This window comes from Sphaerodactylus townsendi, linkage group LG03 (genome assembly GCF_021028975.2).
Source record: "Sphaerodactylus townsendi isolate TG3544 linkage group LG03, MPM_Stown_v2.3, whole genome shotgun sequence".
Lineage (NCBI taxonomy): Eukaryota > Metazoa > Chordata > Lepidosauria > Squamata > Sphaerodactylidae > Sphaerodactylus > Sphaerodactylus townsendi.
In genome coordinates this window covers 94900552-94905483 of record NC_059427.1, presented here as the reverse complement: position 1 = coordinate 94905483, position 4932 = coordinate 94900552, and positions in this window count along the sequence as shown.

Below are 4932 nucleotides of genomic sequence, written 5' to 3'. Positions count from 1 at the left end.
AAAGTTATGGAGGGCATGTTACATGCTTCATGTTTACACGCGTCATGGTTTCAAAGCTGAAAACTTTTTTTTCCACGCTGGAGAAATGGGAAGGGGAGGTCCTGCTTGGGCTTCCAGGGTTGCTGTAGATTCTCTACCAGTCAGAAGCGTTCCCTTAGCAGAGGGTTGGAGCAGGTGGAAGGGGGATTGTGGTGGAACAGCCAATCAAAATGCAGGAAAAATGGGATGTTCACACCTGTGTGTTTGCATTGTAAAAACCCGGGTTTGTGCGAAGGGGAAGAAAGAAAACAGATTATTTCCTTCATGGAAAACGGGCACCCATCCAAAGAACAAAAATGGAATAAAATAGACACATTATTATGCTGTGTGGAAACAACCTATGCTTATGCTTTGATGAAGTGTGAACTAGGTGAGAGGCAATGTAGCCTCCTTGCTTGCCCAACCAGGTGAGCAACACAGAGCACCTACTATGCCTTTCTGGCCAGGTAACTTGTGAGATGGCAACTGAGGCATTGTTATGCAACTTGCCCGGATTGGGCAAGTGAGGTGGTCACCATTCAGCAATACTGCAGCCAGACTGGCCACCACACATGACTTGTCCAGCTTGGGCTTACTTCCATGAGTGAATTAAAGTGGGGAGAAAGAGAGGTGCCTTGCTACAACTGTTTGGACCTCCAGTCTGCCACTGGAAACAGCAGCGCCCCCTCCCCCCGTATTTGCAAATTTCAGCATTCATAGTGATTCCAGGAAGCAATAACCCACACATGGTGAGGATCTACTGCACATTGACGAAGGACACAAATAAGGAGTACCAATGACTTATCTCATCTGTATATTCAGTACACTCCCTGGTAGATTTTCATTTTTGTAGGTTAGTTCTGAAAATCTTAATTCCAAGAAAGTAGCAGGATTTCTTCAGTTGTCTCTGGGACTGGGACTAGTTTTTAGAAGAACTGGAAATAATTATTTAGTTCAGAATATAAGCTGTGTAAGATTTATACAATACACAGTATGTAAAATCATGTACATTTAATATCCATTTTGAAAACTTGGGAATAGACATGTACATAATAATGGTTGATGTTTGGTTAGTATAAATATTTCACAATTAAAATATGCATTTAATAAAATGGTATACTGGATTAAGTACAGTGCAAGGAAATAGTGCAGGGGTGTAAAAATATTAATTAAATCTTCCAGTTACTAGTTGGACTTCTTTGATATTGCCTTAAAATTTTCAGAAAAATCACTTTTGATTTTATCTCCTTGGCTTAGGAGAAACTATCAAAACTATTTGACAGTAGTCTACAAATTTCCCAACTATATTTTAAAATTAGCACAAGTACTTGAGTGGGTAAAGAAGATCAAAATATTATATGACAAAGTCAATATATCCTTCACTTTGCAAAAATTTGAAAATTCAGTTACAAGATCACCTCTATGTCAAGTTTTAATCTAAAACACACTGGGAATGATCCAGACAGAACACATGCTATTAATTTTAATGGGATGGATCACCATCTGCTCCAGTGATCACCACTGTGGCACTCAAAGGCACCACCAGTGTGTTTCCCTAAAAGAAAGAGAAAGCCAAGAGCTAAACCTGGTTTTCCTTCACCTCACTGGAGAATGTGCTTCAGAAGACCCCAGGAGGCATCACATTGAAGTCTGTAGGGAGCAGCCATTTGGAAACAGGTTATCCTTGAAGGACGGTGCTTGGCTTGGGACCTTCCAACTTCTTTCAACTGTCTCCATGGTAGGGATTTCTGTGATTGCTTCTCTCCTCCCCACAGCTATTTTGTGGTGGTGCCCATTTCCAAACTCCAGCATAGCTCACAGGCTCAACAAGGTTGGAAACGTCTCCTCCTTCAGGAGGGCTGTGGCACTGCTTGGCGCACAGAAGATTCCCTAGCATCTCCAGCTAAAAAAGGACCAGGCGATGTACATTACCTCTACCTGACATACTGGAAAGCTGCTGCCAATCTGAATAGACAGTAGTGACTTTGATTGACTTTGTGTGTGTTCATATGTGCACTCTGACTGAAAGTGGCTCTTCAGGATCTTGAAAAAAGGAGCAGCAGTGGCGTAGTGGCTAAGAGCAGGTGCACACTGATCTGGAGGAACCGGGTTTGATTCCCCGCTCTGCTGCTTGAGTTGTGGAGGCTTATCTGGGGAATTCAGATTAGCCTGCGCACTCCCACACATGGCAGCTGGGTGACCTTGGGCTAGTCACAGCTTTCCGGAGCTCTCTCAGCCCCACCCACCTCACAGGGTGTTTGTTGTGAGGGGGGAAGGGAAAGCAGATTGTCAGCCCCTTTGAGTCTCCTACAGGAGAGAAAGGGGGATATAAATCCAAACTCCTCCTCCTCCTCCTCCTCCTTCTTCTTCTTCAACCTTATTGAGAAAAGATGTTTTAACTGAAGATGCCAGTGACTGAATTTTGGACCTTCTACAAACAAAGTAGATAACTCTACTGCTTGCCATGGGCCCTTGTGTATAGGTGGTTTCCTGGCAGAAGCTGGCAAAAGGCACTCTGAGCTAATGAGAATTGAAGAGCAGGCCCAAATTTAAAAGCAACCCCCAAATGCAGACATGTTCCTTTAAAAAAGTTCTATCCAATGCAAAACAGGCAATGAACCACCATCCTTGTGTGAATTAGGACAAGCACTTGTCTGAGTTTCTGTTTACATGATCATCTATGGCCCACTTATTCTATTAGCAGGAATCATTTTCTCTTAAAATGGACTTATCTTCAACAAATTATCTGCTAATTTGCATTCCCTTTTGGTGAATTTCACATGCAGATTCAACATTGCTCTGCCTTGGCCTGTATTTTGAGGATTCTTTGCTATACAACAGGATTTGCATTTTGTTAGACTGTACTCATTTTGTGTGAATGTAACTTCTTGTTTCAAACAAAGCTGGATTCTAACCCTCTGGGAGGACAGGAAATTTGCTAGAAATTAATAGAGCTTTTAACTTACGAGGCTTTCAATTTACAGTAATTAAACCTGCATAATGTGATCCTTAGACAGCTAGACAAACAATTAGTGACATGTAAAGTTTTGTTTGCCATTACGCCTGTTGATAACTAAGAATATGTAGTTGTGATTTTGAGAAGAGCTGTATGCCTGCCACAAAAATGAACTTGGTCATCAAAAAATAAATGTGAACTTCATCACTGCAAGAGCCTAACAAAATGGCATTTTTTTTAATTTTAGCCCTCCAAACCCACTTTTGCAACATCCTAAGTTTACTTGCACATACTTGTATTTAAACAAATACCAGATAGATAGTTTACACTCATACATGGTTATATATGAGTGTTTGTGTTTTATGGGCATACAGTAATTTAGTACTTCTACATTTTTATGATGGTATCTCTTCGAGATTCTCTCCAAGTAAAATTTTCTCTCCCGAATACCTCCCCAAATAAAACTTTCAGGGTAAGCAAAAGATTTTCCTTATATGTGGACATAGTGATGGAAAAAACTGTACCTGTTGATTTCTGCTTCTCATGCAATCCCTATCCATGTGCAAATGAGCTCCCAGCACTGTCCTCAGAATGCGATTTTAAATAAATTGTTCTTCTGCTTTGAATCATATAAATTCAGCTCTTTCTTCCAGTGTCTTTATATAGGGACACACAGGCTGTACTTTGATGCTGGTCATATGATTATAGATGTTTACAGACATCCAAAACCATCCATTTTAAACCTTAGTTTTGAAGGGGAGAAAATTAAGGCCATAAGTCCAAGCACCCTTGCATGCCTGTACTTTTCACAGATTATACTGAAGACTGGCATTTCTTTTAGTTCCAGGTTTTCAGAGCTAGATCTTGTGGAATAATGATAAAGAAGAGTTTTATAGAACAGGTGCTTGCTTTCTCCCTTCACCAAACAACAGCACTCAGCTTCAACAACTGTCAATTTTGGACAAAAAGTTTAGAATCCCAGCCCCTTTTATTGTAGAAATTAAGTTCTATTTATATAAAGGTGCTGCTGTCCCCACTTCAGTTGGTGAAATGCCCTACAACTGCCTTTCTATCCATAAACCTGTTTATCATTTATTTTTATTTATTTATTTATTTTTTCAATTTATATACCGCCCGATCCCCGAAGGGCTCATACTGCTCACACAAGTAGTACTGAAACTATGGCTCATTCTGCACATGCAGAATAATGCACTTTCAAACTGCTTTCAGTGCTCTTTGAAGCTGTGCAGAACAGCAAAATCCACTTGCAAACAGTTGTGAAAGTCGTTTGAAAACGCATTATTTTGCGGGTGCGGAAGGGGCCTCTGGTGGGCGGGGCTACCCCCTATTTCGACAATAGAGGGATCCTGAGCTGTAAACTCACACGAATATGAATTCTTTTCCTAACAGCAGCTTGCCATGCAGCATTCTGGCACGCATATTCGCCAGCATGTGCTGTTTCTGGCATGCAGAAAATTGACGTGAAAGGCATCACCTTTTTATGTCATATTTCTGTAAACGGTGCAGGAGCAAGCTATAGTCAGAGGGCAGCTGTGTCTGCAGTACAACAGTTAGATTCGAATACAGTACCACCTGAAGTTACCAACAAGGTTTTCGGATACGAGTTTTCGAGATTCAGAAAAGCTCCCTTTCGTCAGAAGTAATCTATGTGAAACAAAAACAACCCACAGAAAAGTGGCCACCCCCGCTCGTGGACGGAGTTATGAGAAGGAGATGAAATTCCTGGCGTGGAATTTCGGCCTGAAGTTAGTTGTCACAACTCTGATATGGGGGGGGGGGGGGGGTGGAGCTCGCACTTTGTGAGGGCGGATGAAAGAAGATCCCTTGTGGATCTTCGCGGACGCTGATTATGCCCCGCGTCGTCTCACACACTACAGTGGGAACTGCCTTCTGCTGCCTGAGGAGGAGGAGAAGGAGGAGGCGGCGGCGGCGGATCT